General features: G+C 38.2%; 1 long non-coding RNA gene across 2 annotated transcripts; it reads right to left on the minus strand.

Annotated features, from left to right (window-relative positions):
- Positions 1–42: 42 nt before the first annotated feature.
- On the minus strand, positions 43–16,632 carry LOC114096129 (uncharacterized). Of its 2 annotated transcripts, XR_011707935.1 has the most exons (5): positions 16,492–16,632; positions 16,339–16,397; positions 6,600–6,739; positions 3,133–3,262; positions 43–127 (listed from the first exon to the last, which is right to left on the minus strand). It is a non-coding gene; the product is annotated as an uncharacterized lncRNA (long non-coding RNA). The 2 variants fall into 2 exon arrangements; XR_011707934.1 differs by having other exon boundaries at positions 16,339–16,628.
- Between the last annotated feature and the right edge of the window lie 1,415 nt (positions 16,633–18,047).

The following is an 18,047-nucleotide window of genomic DNA, read 5'->3' on the forward strand; positions in this document are numbered from 1 at the left end:
TAATAACATCAGGGAAAAAGTTCTCAAGAAGACAAAGATATGTCCCAGACTTATGATGATTTATTTTAGCAACTGGAGGAGGAAAAATGTGGGCTTCGGGAAAGTGTCTGCATCAGAGATTTTTGTTCTGTGAAGGAAATGGAATATCAATTAAAAAGAGTATCAATTTGCAAGAATAATTGGAGAAACATAAATATTGCTTGTTTTGCAATAACTTAGCACATATCAATAGGAGAACAAGTTGCCATTGAATTAGTGTCCACCATGGCCTTTCATCACCCAGAGGTTGCAAAGTATTTATTATTGTCCTTACTTAACAGATATGCAAAGAAGTTAAGTAACTTGTTAAAAGTCACAGCCATGGAGTGTCAAAGCCTGGATGGAAACTTGATCTTTATTCTTTCTCCATATACTAAGGAGGGTATGATTTCTAACTGTTCATGAACAAGGCTTTCTATGTTCATAACTTCAAGTATTTTTTCTCTCTTTTATTTTCTGATAGTGGAACATTTTGTTAAGGTATAAATCAGGGGAGGGGAAGACAGGCAGGCTACTTTAGTGATCTCTCTAGATGAGGCTCTGTGCTCCCTTCTAAAGTACTTCTCTTGCCCATTCTTTATCTCTTCTGTTCTTTGGACATGTAACTCACAGACTCATGCTCTGTGATTCTATGCAACTCATTCTTCATTTAGCTGATTCTGGAATGCACCATATTTATCTTATTTCTCAAATGAGTAAGAGTCAGGAAGTAGGTTTTCTTTTATGTTTGTAATAATGCACTGTCACTTTAATTGTGAATTATATTTGTATGATTTTAGTCAAAGTTAATATGTTAAGTACTCTAATTTTCATCTAAGGGACTTAGATGAAAAGTGTGGTTCTTCAAGGGAAATCTACTGTTTCATTATAAAAATAAGAAAAAAAATTAAAACTCAAATGATGATTGGAAAACTTTTCTTTTATTACCTCGTGCCTCTTTCCCTGACAGTATAAATTTTATGCTTTTCAGGATAAAATGAATCTTGAACTTACATAACTTTCTTAGTAACAGTTGACTAAGCATTAAATAGTGTATTTTATTATACAGTTAGTATCTATGGTCTGGATTCTTACATTACATGCTATTTTAAAGCATTATATTTAAATATCTGTACAAGAGTGTTTTCAGGGCCAAATTTATTTCCACAATACATAAAATGGCAGAAATCCTATTTTATTTGAATAATGAATAAAATAGCTATTACATAATTTTTTATTTAAAAAATCAGTATGCCTATTCAATTCATTTGTGTGTATGCATTTGCCTAATGATACTGCCTACTTTGTATTTTAAGATCCAGTGAAATAAATTTCATGTTTACCAAACATTGAGTGAATTAACTATTGAAGTTATATTTCAAAACTACAGGGAGACTTTTCTTAAATATAGGTTTTGTTTGGTTTTCTTTCATCAAATAATTGTAAAAGCTATTTCATTTTTAGTATGCATTTTAGATTTCTGACAAGATTCCAATGATTTCATGTATTAACCATTTTCTGTATGAATTTAAATTTCTTTTTTAACAAATATTGGCAAAAGAGTAATCTTATTGGCTCTAAATTATAGGACGAACTATTATTGATGTAGGAGATATACTCAATTGAAATAAAGGTTTAAACATCAAAGCATGTTAGACATGTTTTAAGCAGAAAAATTTTAAACACATTTTAAGTGTTATTTTTATTAGCAAATGAAAAAAAATCCTCCAAAAAAACCCCTCTAGATTCTTTTTTTTCCTGTGAGTGAATGTTAAAGTACCTTCCATTTGATCAGTTAGAAGTATACTTGAATCCTCTAGAGAATTTCTATCCTGTAGTAAATATTATTGGATCAAATAATCTCTCTATAGTGGAGATGATACTCACCTTACCTTTGAATTTAAGAAAAATTTACCAGGAACCTATTATGTGTTGGGCCATGTGCCAAGAACTTTCTTCTCATTATCTCATTCAGTTCTCACAAAACCTTATTGGGTTCATATCATTATCTCTTATTCTAAATTAGGAAACTGAAGGCAAAATGATTGCCAAACTTCATTAAGCTCTGAGGGAAACAGAGATCCAGGTGGTCCTACCTGTAAAGTTCTTTCTCTTCCCCAACAGGTTTAACCACCAGAAAAGGGAATGTGTCCACTCCACTGAGTCTATCACTGACTTACATGTAATAATAAAATTTGTCCCACTATCCAACCCTTAAATAATATCATTATATAAGAGCACTTTAAAGAAGTTCACATGTCCACAAAGAAAAATCCTATCATAGTATAGGTATCACCTACGTTAGCTAAGAATTTGTTTTAAAATCTCTCCTAAGATTTTCACATTAAACTCCCACCACTCTCCTCTTTTCTCCCAACATTCTTACTGTTATTCCAGTAGAAGCATTTCATGTCTTCCCTCCTTTACCTTGGAAATGTTGTATGCCTTTGATATTCACCTGTGACAACAAGTTTGGTTCCACCACTGAAGACGATCTCGTTATAATTCCACAGTGATTCTACCCATACCAAAAACATTAGATGAGTTTGGTTTCCCTGAGTTCTTCAAATTCTAGTTCTAACATCATTGTCTGGAATTCTTAAGATACCAGTGCTCTGGTCCTAGTTAATTTTGCTCACAACAGGATTTCTGACTGAGCAAATCAAATAATGTTAAAGATTTGGGTCCTTTAATTATCTTAAGAGAATGACAAGAGTGTCAGTGGAATCAACAGCACTATCAGCAGTCAATGAGTGGAAACGCTTTCCTTGTGTTGTACAACATAATTTTCCCATCAGTAGTAGCAAGACACATGAATTCTAGCTTTTGACAGAATGTTCAGTCTCAATTTTTTTTTGTTCAGCTCATGCTAAAGAGTAGCTTCCAACTGGTGCTTGACTCTTCAAGGCAGAGTGACCAGAAAAGTCACAGGAGACCTGGCCCTCAAAGCCATCTCAGGTCTCCATGTGTTATCTGCATGAACCAATCTGGATCAGAACATGGATGCAAATATTAGTTCTGTGATAGAGATGAAGACATGCTGAATTTAAACATAAAGAAAGTACAAGAATATAAGTGGCTTTCTTTCCCAAAATAACCAAATATGTGGATTACCTTATGGTAAAACAGGGGCAAAAGGCAGGCAATACAGGGACCTCATAGTACAGCTTTTGTGCAGCCTCTTCCATGAAAAGCTGGTCTTCCAGTTCTCTGACCCCAAAGCCAACATGGAGAAGATATGAACCTAAAATAAATGTCAGTTAATGCTGTTTTTTGGAAACAGCTCTGGTAAAACAAATAAACCAAAGAAAAAAATCTAATATAGATTAGTAAATATTACTTGGGTTGAGGTCTGTATAATTTATACTATTTTACAAATTTATAAAATAATAATTAATAGGAAAATGCCTTGCTTTTGCTTCATGAAGAGATAATAACCAGGGATACCACCATATGAGGTTTCCCAATAGACACTCAGATCTGAGATGACTTAGAATATTGACAAGCAATGCATGTGTTTAATCCAGGTGAAGCACGGACAAAATTCCTAATGAAATGTAAAGGTTAAAAAAAAAAAAAACACTGTTTCTCAACTGGTATTTGTGTCAATATAATTTTTAACTTTGTAGACCAATCAGTTAAGAAAGTACATATTATAAGTAGAAACTGATATTTACTATTTCTTTAATTTCAATAACCAATCATAGTAATCATAGAGTTAAATACTTCATAAACATATATTCAACATACTTCACTAGTATTTTGTGATTTATAGGTGTAGAAGGATAAACATCTGGACTTTTACAATCTTCTTTTTACAGTCCAGTTCCCAGTGATAAGAGATTTGATGAGCTCTTCCTGAATGGAAGTGCATAATGATGATCTCTTAAACAATCCCTTGCTGAAAGAACTGCTCCTTTTGACTTGAAAATACACACTAAGGCAACTAGAGCATCGAAACTGCTCTTCAGAGAATCTTAACCTGTGGGTATTATCGTACCTTTTGTAGCTGTTAAAGCAGGTCTGAACTATACAAGTGAGGAATATTATTCAGTACAGCTGCTGTAGTTCTAAGATTCAGTATTTCTAGAAAATTTGATGCCAACATATAAAGAATCTTAAGGGGAATGGTGCCAGAATCATTTGTCATTCTGTAGAAGTTCACTAAGAATAATTTCTTGAGTATCTATTACCTAATGAGTAATAATATAAATTGTGTTCTGTTACTAAGTAGTCAAATTGCCCCAGTAAAGACAACTTAGAGAAAAAGGAAATCTTCAGAATATGATTAACAGGACTAATTTGGCAAAATCATATAATGGTCCAGACCAGGTGCTCTGGAATGATGAGTCTCACTGAATCTCCAAAGTTGCCACATTTCCTGGTCCTGTGACTAGGAAGTAACTGAACTTTTTAGTTCTCACTGTGAAAAGGAAATGAGAGGTTTTCTTATATAGGGGTGTTGAGTGATGGCAGAGGCATTGAAATTCTTTAGCATGATGTTGGGCCCACAAAAAATTTCCTATATTATTTTTATTTGTAATGGGATGATATTGGGCCATTTCATCAATTTCTTCAACCAAATGTAATAACTCCTATCCGATATTAATATCACTTCTTCAAAATATCTAGAAACACAGCTATTTCATTTTAAAGTCTTAATTTTTTAAAAAAATTCTGATATTTGGATTAGGATGGTCATCCTGAATGTGGAATTTATTTATTTATTTATTTTTAATTTATATATGACACAGTAGAATGCATTACAGTTCTTATTACACATATAGAGCACAATTTCTCATATATCTGGTTGTATGCACAGTATATTCACGCCAATTTGTGTCTTCATACTTGTCCTTTGGATAATAATGATCATCATATTCCACCATCATTAATAACCCCATGCTCCTTCCCTTCCCCTCCAACCCCTCTGTCCTATCTAGAGTTCATCTATTCCTCCCATGCTCCTGCTCAATATCTCACTATGAATCAGCCTCCTTATATCAAAGAAAACATTGGTATTTGGTTTTTTGGGTCTGGCTAACTTCATTTAGCATTATCTTCTTTAACTCCATCTATTTACCTACAAATGGCATGATTTTATTTTCTTTTATTGGTGAGTAATATTTCATTGTATATATATGCTCTATTTTTTTTATCCATTTCATCCACTGAAGGGCATCTAGGTTGGTTCCACAGTTTAGCTATTGTGAGTTGTGCTGCATAAACATTGATGTGGCTATGTCCCTGTAGTATGCTGTTTTTAAGTCCTTTGGGTATAAACTGAGGAGAGGGATAGCTGGGTCAAATGGTGGTTCCATTCCCAATTTTCCAAGAATCTCATACTGCTTATGTGGACTTTATAAGTAACAAGTTCCACACAAATACAGAAAGGAAGAGGTCAACCCAGAATCTTCAACAAACTAAAAAGACTACAGTGCAACCCAATCAAGGAAAAATCTAACAACACTCAACTATGGGCCAGGAATCTTTTAAGTATTGAACCTCTGTGTTATTTACCCTTTTATCTCTGCCGTTTAACACCAAAGCCATCTTCAGTACATGTTTGGAGAGAGAGTGAATGAACAAATGAGAATACAAAACCTTGGCTTTGAGTAGTTTGTGAAACAAACAAATTTCAGTACTATGGGCCATCTACAGGCAATATATTTTTTTCAATCATATCAATCCATTTTCTTACAAGGAAGATAAAAAAACATCTACAAAGTGATTTTGTTTCCATATCCAGCAGCCCAGACCTACAGAAGGATCCTTCATGTTCTGAGGACAAGAATGAGGCAGAGAGGGAGGAAGATGGCGGCGAAGGGAGAGCATTACCCCGGTGTACCGCGTCACTGTGCGGGAGAATGACGAGTTAGAACGGCTAAAAGCTATCTTGTTAGGAATTTCCAGCAAAATTGGGGTGCTCCAAAACCTAGAGGAAGGATTTCCATCGCACGAGGATCAGCTACGGGGGCTCAAACGCGAGAGATTTGTCTGCACGGAGGGTCACCCTGCTTATTCAGCAAATTGCCCCGCGGCTAGAGTCTGCGGCGTGCGCTGGGAAACGAGGAGATAGCAACACAAAGATACAGTGCTGCAGTTTCTGCGGGCTTCTGCCAGCTGTGAAATCACCATACTCAGTGCTGAATTCTGGGTTTGAGACGGGGGAAGGAAGCGGTCCAAGTTGGTTCTCCACACCGGTCAGACCACAGAGGAAGCCAGCGGCCACCATCTTGGAGAGCTGACGTCACCACCCTTGTTTTCGACTGATCGCAGCTCATTCAGCCATAGAACAGGTAATTTCAGGCTGCCATTCGCCTGCGGCTCACAGACAAATTACTCAGGCTCAGTGCTAAATAACCTGCTTCTTGGAGCCTGCTCCTATCAGAACATACACCAAGCCCGGAGAGGCCGAATTCCGGCTCCCGGAACTGCTCTGGCCCAGGGGTAAAGAACCCGCGGAAACTGCTTCTTGGTCCAGGTCCTGCTGAATACTGTGGAGGTAAATACCAACCGAGCCTTCATAGGCAATGGCAACAGGACTGAGATGGGGCTTGTGAGGGCCGGTCAGGACTCACCCGTTGCTTGGTCACCCGGCAAAGGGAACGAAATGCTGCGATCCGCATGGGATATCAACATGGCAGAGATCTGATGTCATCAGAAAGTGGCAGAGGAGAGAACTTCATTGATACCAGTGGCGACAGAAACAGTTGGTCTCCTGGTAAAGAAAGTGAGTCACAAACACCCGAGTCTCTCTCACTTTGTCATCAAGCCAGAGGGGCAGAGCAGAGCCACCGCCCGCGCCCGGAACAGGCCCAGCAGCCCGCCGGCGTGGTAGTCATGTAACCCCAATTGGAGTAGGGGCAGAGCAGAGCCGCCACCCGCGCCTGCAAGGTAGGCAGACCTGCAACAGACCAGTGGATCAGGCCCAGTGGCCTGTGGGCGTGGTACACACGTCACCCCAATTGGAGTAGGGGCAGAGCAGAGCCGCCGCCCGCGCCCGGAACAGGCTCAGCAGCCCGCCAGCGTGGTAGTCACGTAACCCCAATTGGAGTAGGGGCAGAGCAGAGCCGCCGCCCGCGCCTGCAAGGTAGGCAGACTGCCGCCCGACCCTGCAAGAGAGATTTTTCAACTATACAAGAGCAATATAAATATATAGGGGGAAAAATTTTCAAAAACACAACAGTTTCACCAAGCAGAAAGAAACGCAAGCAGTATGAAAAGACAAGGAAAGAAAGGACCACAAGCAATGCAGGTCAACTCAACTTTAGAAGAGGTAACAGCTGCAGCAGATGGAATGTCAGATAAAGAATTCAGGATATACATGCTTCAGATGATCTGGAGTATCAAGGAAGACATTAGACAGCAAAATCAGACAATGAAAGATCACTTCGACAATGAGTTACATAAACAAATCCAGGAAGCAAAAGATCAACTATACAGGGAGATAGAGGTTATAAAAAACAAACAAACAGAAATGCTAGAAATGCAGGAAACAATAAACCAACTTAAAAACTCAATGGAGAATACTACCAGCAGAGTAGAACACTTAGAAGATAGAACATCAGACAATGAAGACAAAGTATTTCAACTTGAAAAGAACATAGACAGCTCAGCAAGACTGTTAAGAAACCATGAGCAGAACATCCAAAAAATATGGGATAACATAAAGACACCAAACTTAAGAGTCATTGGGATACAGGAAGATATAGAGGTCCAAACCAAAGGAATGAGGAATCTATTCAATGAAATAATACGAGAAAACTTCCCAGACTTGAAGAATGAGACAGAATCCCAAATCCTAGAAGCCTACAGGACGCCGAATGTGCAAAATCATAAGAGATCCACACCTAGACACATTATAATGAAGATGCCCAACATACAGAATAAGGAGAGAATTTTAAAAGCTACAAGAGAAAGGAAGCAGATTACATTTAGGGGTAAGCCAATCAGGATAACAGCTGATCTTTCAACACAGACTCTGAAAGCTAGAAGATCCTGGAATAACATATTTCAAACACTGAAAGAAAATGGGTTCCAACCAAGAATTGTGTATCCAGCGAAATTAAGCTTCAGGATGGAAGATGAAATTAAAACCTTCCACGATAAACAAAAGTTAAAAGAATTTACAGCTAGAAAACCATATCTTCAAGAATGAGGCAGAGACAGATAAGGTTGATTTCAAGATGATTTTTCTAAAGTATGCCCATTCATTCTCTGTTACTAGGCTAAAAATAGAAAAAGTTACTTAAAAAGAAGAGTTGCTATGAATTTATTCTCTCCTGCAAATATTCTGATACAGCCTACACTATGACATTGGCCAAATTGTCTTAAAAAAATCTCAGCCTCTTCCCAAGCTTCATGACCCGACCAGCACTTTAGCAACTATGCCTTCTGGCTTCCTTTGGAATAACTTGAATATAGATTTTTGTATTATCTGATTATTTGTAAGTTTTCTCATGAATTGATCTTATAAATTGTTTTCTAATTTGGTTAAATCACTGGAAATTGACAAAGGAAAATGAAAAATGTTGGAGAAGGAAAAAAAAAGCTAGGCCTACAGTTTAAAGAACCACCTTTCTGAAATCCAGGCAGCTCTGGAAGTTGAGGCAAGAGGATTGCAAGTTAAGAGCCAGCCTCAGCAACTTAGTTAGCCCTAAGAAACTTAGTGGGATCCTGTCTCAAAATAAAAAATAAAAAGGGTAGGAATGTGGCTCGGTGTTTAAGGGTCCCTGGGTTCAATAAATAATAAGTGAAAATTAAGAAACCACCTTTCTAAAGTACCAAGAAAAGTTTTCCAAGAATTAAGTCTTTTTTTTTTCTTTTTGATTTCCAGGTGTTCAGTTATGTTAAAAGTACTCAGAGTGCATCAAAGGAACCAATTTTCTGTTCTCAAAATCACCAAGGCTTTTCTCTTAGCAATTTGGGAATATGTTTCTGAAAGGAGGAAGCTGTTTAGTAACCAAAAATGCAAATATGCCAACACATTTAAGAGCTGTGATCCAACGTCTCTGTTTTCAAAAAACCCACATTTATCATTTACCATTTGGCATCATGTTTCTTTTTTTTTTTTTGGCAAAGCCAAATAAAAAATAAATTCTGTGATGACTTCTTATTTCTCCTGGAATAAAGATAAAATTGTAGAATATTATCTCCCATAAAATTATAGATTCCTCACTAAAATTGGAATATAAGAAATAAATCCAGTTTTCTGATAAGTGGAAAGCAGAAGATTCATGGGGGCATTTCTGCAATCTTATGTCTACTCCAGGCCCACCCTGTCCTGCCTGGCCTAACTTCCATGAGCAGACATGGCCTCCGCTCCCAAGGGACAGGAATTAATGTGATCATGGAGCACAACTATCCATTCATAGCAGCTTATAGCCTCCCAGTTGGAAGGAAAAAGAGCACTGTCTGAAAATTGTGTTTCAAAAAATGTTTTTAAATTTTAGCATTTATTTATTGGAAAGATTGTGTAAATGGAGAATTCTAAGTTATTTTATCTTGGAATTGTAGATTGTACCTGGCTCTTTTACCACATGTGACTGAGGCCCATGCCATCCCTTTTTGTCTCTGAGTTTTCCTTATTCCAACACAAGAAAAAGATATATCAGGTGTCTTAAGAATTTTCTGTATATTCAGAGTCATTGAGGATTCAAGAAATAAAACACAAAAGAAAAAAAGCATCTTTTATATAAACAAAGAAATAAATTACAATAGAGTAAGTAATGAATTATAAATCTCTTACAAAATTTATAATACAAGAACTATATAAAAAGCACAGTGTAAGTTATAGCAAAGACCTATGATAAAACCTATACACACAGAGAGATATATATTTTTTATATTTATTTTTTTAGTTGCAGTTGGACACAATATCTTTATTTTTTAATTTTTATGTGGTACAGGACCCTGTACCTGCTAGGCAAACACTCTACCACTGAGCCACAACCCCAGCCCAAGAGATGTACATTTTTTAAAAGAAACCTACTGTCATAAACTGACCTATTACTATCTAATTCATATGCAAATTTCCTGTATTTCAGATAAGAATAACTACAACATTTTATTTTATTTTTTGATCTGGGTGTTCTTATTTCCAAGGTGTAGCTAGTGAGATTTGCAACATTGAAAATCCTGAGCACTCTAACAAAACAGAAAGCAGACCAGAGACAATAAATTTGAATGAAGTGTGTGATCCCCAACTTAAGACAGGTCCCAGGGTTCACAGTGAAGTGCAGGAAATCTGGGTTTGGGTCAGCGGGTCCTCTGGGAACTCACAAACAATTTACATATATGTTTATTAAATCATCAATCACTGCCACTCACATGTCCTTTTGGTTGGAGACTATGACAAGAAAGTGTTCCAGTGTTGGGATTTCAGACAAGGGAGAAATTTACAAAACTGAAGGGCAGTAAGTGGCCAGGAGAGAGCACTGTGTGGGTCAATGGAGCATGGAGTTCATCCTCTGCTGACCTTCATCGCCTTCTGAAGAGTGTGATAGTCACATACTTTACCTACATAAAACCTGGTTGGGATCCAGGCCATCACAGAGAAGAAAAGACTGAGTTGTCTCAGATTCTTTTTAAAAGAAATGCTATGTTACTAAGAACCAAAGAAAACAGCATTTTTTCACAAGAGAGGCAGGAAGAGGCACTAGAGTAAGAACATGAAAGGTAGGTGTGTACCTGCCTCTGAGGTTCAGTAGCTTGAGACAAACCATTTAGCCTTTGCCCTCTCCAGGTGCCTGGTTCCTCATTTGAAGTGGGGACATTGGACTAAATATAACCAGAGGAACCTCCTTGTTCTAATACCTGTGAACCTGGGAATGACAGCATTGCAGAGTCCATGTGGTTGCATAATTATGAACCCAGCTGAGGGATGATAATAAGAAGTTCTTGTAAAACCACCCCTGTTTTTTTCTTTAACCAGGTATTGAACCTATCCCTTAATTACTGAGCCACATCCCCCAGTCTTTTATAAAATATTTTATTTAGACACAGGTTCCTGCTAAGTTTCTTAGGGCCTTGATAATTCGCTGAGGCTGGCTTTGAACTTGCAATACTCCTGCCTCCGCCTCCTAAACTGCTGGGATTATAGGCATGCTCTGACTTTGTGAGATGTGGCTTCATCAGATGTGACAACATTATTGACTATCAGGTAAAAGATACCATCTTTTCTCGCATCTGTCTCCAAGTGGGAGTTGAGCTTGTCTTGCTTGTAATTCTTTGCTGGGCCATAAAGGATTTCCCTCTGGGGCTTCCCTTCTTTCAGTTGATACCAATTCACAATGCCCTTTTGGAGAGGGACCTCAAAGAGCTTGGTGTAAAGGATTATGGTAGCCCCACTCCTATCCTGTACTTTACATGGGAACCACCATTGCTGAGCACCTGAGATTCATGATCTGGAGAACCAAACACAGTCTGGCTGTGTCCATATACTAGGTGGCCCCCATACAGACATCCTCCCCCAACCCTTTGTCAGTAGCTCCAAGACTCCCAATACCTAAAAATGACCAGGATGTTGTTCTGAATCAAGGGGGATGAGCAGATGGGACAGAAGGCATGGGATTCCCAAAACAAAAATATTTACTATATGGCTGTTGAAGGAAAAAAATTGTCAATTCCTTTATTAGAAATATTAAAAGATTGAAAATATTATATTTTATCTGCACTTGATTTTATATCTAATGCTTCTTCTTTTTGTAGGTCCAAGTTTTTGAACCATATAATTGTTTTGCCTCACCAACATTCTCCTTAATAGTTCTATAGAGTCAGTCTTCTTGCAACAGATTCCCTCTATATTTGTTTTTGTCTGAGCATTTCTATGTAATACCTTTTTCTTTCAATACTTTGCACTGAATTTACTATGAATTTTATTTATGAATGTAAACATTCAAATAAGTGGAAAGTTAAATATACTGTTTTTTAATTAATTTGGAATTTGCCATGTGTATCAGCTTCAGAGATGACAAACATCAATACATTTTTCTATCAAGAAATTTAAGATGACATTAGACAAATTGAAGAGTTTGAATAATCTGAATGAGGTGAGTTACTAGTTGTCCTGGACTGTGAAGTCTATCCCTTGAACCTCCTGGCATTTAACCCCTGTTCCTCAACTGCAAAGTAGGTTGCTGTAACCTGTGAATGTGGTGAAATGAGATTCTGGCTCAGTTGCTCTGAGGGAGAATTAAATTTCTGCATGTTTAAGAAGTTATTAGGGCAAACAGCTGCTGCTGGTTCTCAAACAACACTTTGAGTATTAGTCTAAATAATTTCATTTTTCTAATATGCAATAATAACCCACATAACCAATAAAATACCTCAATTATTAAAAATTAGGCCCCATCCAATTTTGTTAGAATGTTATGTGTATTATTGAGTCAGTAAATTTCAAGAGTTCTTGCTGGTTAATATGATTGCATTATCATTTTTTAGTAAAGAAATTGAATCAAAGGTATGTGAAATAATTTATCCAAACTCTCTTAGTTAACTTTGGGAGGTTGGATGTTCATCAAAGGGTCAGATAAACATTAAAAAACATGGAAAAATCAAGTAATTATCATTTATTAATGGACCCTAGGACACAGATTAAAAAAATGCTTTCTGGGGCTGGGGTTGTGACTCAGTGGTAGAGTGTTTGCCTAACATGTTTCAATCCTCAGCACGGCATAAAAATATGTAAATGAATAAAATAAAAGTTGCAAAAAAAGCATTTAAAAATACTTTCTCAAAAATAAATAAATAAATATTATAGGCTCCAAGCGTCTGTTGCAACCACCCACCCATGGCACTCTAGTACAAAAGCATCCATAGGCAATATGGCAAATGGGAAAGGCTGTGTTTCAATGAATCTTTATATACAAAACTGGGGTTGTTAGTAAGGGGCATAGTTTGCTAAACCTCTACTCAATGATAACTACTATTACCATAAAAGGTTTATGTAGTTTTTTTTTTCTTAGATTTACAGAGTAGGACCTTGATTATTTTGAAAATATAGGAAATTTAAGTGTGCATATATGCACTGGTATATAGTTTATGTAAATGATTTGTTATAAATTCATAAATTGATAAAATATTCAGTCTATTATGTAGACACATTTAAAAGAAACAGAAGCTTTTCATTGAAATGTGTAAAATCTGTGAAATAAAAAAAAAGAAATTAAAATCATCCATCCTTGCAATATATGTTGGCACTCTTATCTGTTGCCCTGGAAATTGCTCTGGTTGCTTCAACTGCCCTAGACCAACTTCAAGCAAAGAAGAGATATTCCCATGAACAAATAATATTTGAAGAAGGTCCAAAAAAGAATGACTTCATTCTCTTCTGGAGAGTAAAGTGATGGGGGCCGGTAACTCACAGCCTAGAGTGGATACAGGACGACTGCTTTCAGGAGTGGCATCCATCTGCCAGGTTGGCTGCCCAGGGAGAAGGTGAGAAAGGGAGGGTCCTGAGAGTTGAGATCTCAGGTTAGTGCTGGAGGGTGTGGCTGTTCTGGTGTCTCAGAGAAGAGGAGGGTTGGGTGATTTTGTGAGTTGTCCATGATTTTCTCAGTTATGAGCAGTGCTGGGGTTTCCTGCACCACATGAGCTGAGCAGATCAGGTAAGTGTGTTAACTGTCTGCATATTAAAGACATCCCTGGTATTCATGTCTTCATCTGGGTTTTGGGGAAAAATGATTCTATTACCCACATACCCTTTCCTTCTGCAATTTCACACTAGAAATATTGCAGTATATACACTATAATATATATTTATATACTATAAATATATAATAGTATAGTGGGATAAGTATCAATATCCTCAGTTTAGAAATGTTGAAAGCTGTTATTTGAAGTAACTTGTCAGATACTGTACACCTAGTGGGAATGAATATTGGGAGATAAATCCAGGCATTTCTATCGAAGTACCTTGGCTTTATTAAGACACTTTGCAGGAATAGAACCACACTTGTGCTGCTTGCTTTAGAGCAAGGACAAGCACTGAAAAGCAGTCCCTGCCAAAAATGCATACTCTATCTGAGCTGTGTGGGAGCATGCCACTCAGTGGTAATGTGGGAGATTTTCAGTGCCCTGAAATAACAAAGAGTTGTTTTGGTATCGGGCAAGTTATTTTGCCTCCTTTTCCCACTCTGTGAAAAGGATGCCAGGTAATTGCTTCGTGTGTCAGTGTAATCCTGTAAGCAAAGTATTTAGTATAGTCATAGATACATCGAAAGCTCTCAAGAAATGTGCATTATGATTGTTTAACCTCAAAATTGGACAGGTGTAGTAGGTAATCTCTTCATGCAGCGGAAATTGCAGGTTATGACATGGTCCTAGAGAATCAGGTGGTGTATGTGTGTTCCCAAAAGAAAAGGCCTGAATTGGCCCAGGGCATAGGTTGAATCTAAAGGCAAGACCAGTTCTGTGACTTCAGAATTTTTTCTGAAGACACAGAACTGGTCTTGCCTTTAGGTTCAAGACAGGGTGTTGGGAAAAATAAGTCAAGGAACACGTGCAATCATGCTTGGAGAGACAAACCCAGCCCTGACTCCAGGCAAAACGCAGGTTCAAGATTGCTAATTGCTCCCAGGATCTTGTAGTAGTCAGGCCTATGGCCACAAGGAGATGGCAGTTGATATGGAAGGAGGAGGCCTGGCTCTGAAAGGAAGCTATGGGTTCTTGGGCTCTCAGACCAGACTCAGTCCCTGAGCTCCTAATCTGGGGGAGCTCCTAATCTGAGAGAGCCAGGCTTGTGCACTGCAACTGAGGTTCACTTTCCCATGTCTCTAGAGGCAGTCTTTGGAATTTTCTGATTTTGTGACTGGGTGGTCAAATATAAAGCTAATGGAATTTTTTAATAAAAGAATATTATGGCACTATCATTTACACCTCCCATAGACATAAGGCTGAAATGTGGTGTTAGATATTAACAGCTGTGCCAACATTGGCAGAGCAAAATGATCAGTAGAAAGAGATGTAATGTAGATGTTGAGCAATGGGGTGGTGAGAAAATAGCAGGTTTTATTTTTTCTGGTTTTTTTTTTTTCTATTTTTTCACAATTTTTCAGATTTCCAAGTATAAGAAAATATTTCTTTGGGGGATAAAAATTTATTGCAACCAAAAGTGTTATAAAAATAGGTTTTAGATTTTGTTGTCAGTATTCACAACTATTTCTCTCAATTGTTTCTATCATCCTTATTAAGTACTTTATATATTCTGCACCAAACCTGCAGCCACACACACTCTTCTGGAACATTTTTTTTTCCTTTCCTCCACTAGTCTTTCTGGTATAATACTCTCCTCCAGATGGTGTAGGGTATATTCATGTAAGTTAAACACACAAATCAAAAGTACTTGGGGGGGGGGTGCTGGGGTTGTGGCTCAGCAGTAGAGCCCTCATCTAGCACACGTGAGGCCCTAGATTTAATCCTCAACACCACATAAAAATAAATTAAAAAATAAAGGCATTGTATCCAACCACAACTATATATATATATAAAATATTTGGGAACCATTCTTGGGCAGCATGCAGTCCAGGAGGAGCCAAAGTGGGCCTTCTTACTATCTTACTTTGTGTTGTCTACAGATAGAAAAATTTTTGTTCTCTTTAAATACTGAATAACTTTCTGGAGATTCTTCTGTGTTTGTGTGTGTGTGTACACGCTTGGCCAAGGATGAGAGATAGCAGTAAGGGAGTTTGGTCGTAGGGTGCAAATGGAGGCAGGAAATAACTCTTAGAGGAGAGTGGGATAATACAGAGTGGTTGTTAGGTTTGGGCTCATGGTTTCCCTTTGTTCAGAGTACAGTGAGGTCAGGGGCAGGAAATGGGATGAGGGCTGATCCCTATCTATGTACCAGGAGCAGACAAAGCAACATTTTGAGTACAGATAAAGGCAGGTCTGAACCACTGTGCCAGTCCAGTAGGCACAGTAATACACAGCAGAGTCACTTTCCTCCACATTTCGTACTTCTAATTTACATTTCCCATCTGGGCCTTTATAAGCATCATATTTCCCTGAAATGATTCCTGAGTCCACCACAACCTTGCAATTTAAAAAATTATAGTAGAGAAGGTATCTTGGGACCTTGCCTTCCTTGAATTGGTACCAGTTGATGAATTTATTTGTTTCACGTAAATCACAAGTGATTGGCACATGTGATCCAGGTGAATTTGTGACTAACATCATTCTTCTCTCCAAACTGGAAGATGTGTGACTTCCTGGAATGGTAACAATAATAAAAATTAATGGCAAAGAGGTAATGGAATTTTTTGTATGGCCTCTTTACGGGAAAACAACATTCCATGGGCATCTGTGCCACATACTCACCAGGAGGCAGGATGGCTAGAAGTAGGGCCAGAACCCACAGCATGCCTTCTTTCCTGGGGCTTACAAGGAAAAGTACCAGATGATAAGAGGAGAAGAAAGGCCTTCCAACAAATCCTGCTCAAAATTGTAGTGATATCTCCAAAAGTGACTTACAGCTTATCCTCCTGAATGAGTCACAGGCAAGGAGAAGTAATAGAGGAGCTTCCTGAGAAGACAACCCAACTGTTTACCAGAAGGGGTTGGGCTGAGAGGAGCCCCTGCCTCTCTCCTTCTGTCCCCTTCTCTAGCACCACCCTGTGGCCACCAAGTGCAGGTCCTCTGCAGAAGAGGAGAAGCCAGGAAACTGGAAAACTCAGAAGTGAAGCAGATTGAGTACATACATGGTGGGGAGGCAGAGCCCAAGATGAAAATGTCTTCTTATACAAAAAGGTCTGCCTAAAGTTTAGAGTTTTGAGGTTGCTGCTGCTGCCATTATCTTGTCCTGATTAAAAAAACTTCTTTATTATGGCCTGAACCACCTTCACTTACATCAGTAAGTTAACTTTGGGGCAAACATCAACTGAAAATCTGATAAGATTGATCCTACCTTATTAAAAGACTCTGGGGATGTTGACTGCACATGACACTACTCAAACACAACTGGATGTGTGGAAGGTGGGAGTCAGTACAGGGAAATGAAGCTACCATAGAAGCAGAGGTCTTAGGTCACATGCAGGATGACTTTGCAGGTCCCAGCATGCTCCATTGTCTAACAGTTCATATCATGATCCTTCCTCAGTTCAGGGAGACTGAGTCTGACCTGTCAATTAATAATTGAAGGAAAGTCACATGCTGGATCCTAATGGAAATAATGCTTGGTATGTCGAAATAACACAACTTTAGTAAGGAAAATGCTTATGTCTCAGGAGGGGAGTTGAATCCACATCAAATCTACAGATGAGCCAGATGTCAGGTTACTAATTTTGCCTAAGAAGGAGCATGACACAGACTCAGACACGCAGGGAGAAACCTGTAGAATGGAGCTCAACCTCATAGAAAGAATGACAGTGATTGGGCTGGGGATGTGGCTCAAGCGGTAGCACGCTCGCCTGGCATGCGTGTGACCCGGGTTCGATCCTCAGCACCACATACACACAAAGATGTTATGTCCACCGAAAACTAAAAAATAAATATTAAAAAATTCTCAAAAAAATTATATAAAAAAAAGAATGACAGTGAGTATAGAAAAAGTACAATGAGTATATGATTAGAATGTGCCATGAAGGCAGACTGGGAAAGTCTATACTACCCCTGGGACTGGACAGATTGAGTCCAGGGCTTGAGCACCCATTCTGCAGCATGGATGGGCAGGAGAAGGGTGAGACATTTATATTTTATGCTAACATTAGTCTGCTTTCTTCTTCTTGCTGACTCCAGTGACTGATTTATGTGATGTGAATGTCATATGTAAAGCATCACTTAGGCTGAATCTGAAGTCATTTTTCTCTGAAGAGAGACTACTCTGATTCTATGGATGTCTTTCTGCTCCTAAAGCACATTGCTGTTGTCCACATTTAGGCAGACCTGTGCTAATGGCTTCAAGGACATGGGTTTTCCTCACACGTGTAAACTAAGAAAATTAACCCGAAGGTACCAGAATCCTTAAATTAAATACCTGAGAAAAACCAGACATTTGTTATTATTTTGGGGCTTCATGTGTCCTTTGCTCT

This window comes from Marmota flaviventris, chromosome 1, assembly GCF_047511675.1.
Source record: "Marmota flaviventris isolate mMarFla1 chromosome 1, mMarFla1.hap1, whole genome shotgun sequence".
NCBI classification, from domain to species: Eukaryota; Metazoa; Chordata; class Mammalia; order Rodentia; family Sciuridae; genus Marmota; species Marmota flaviventris.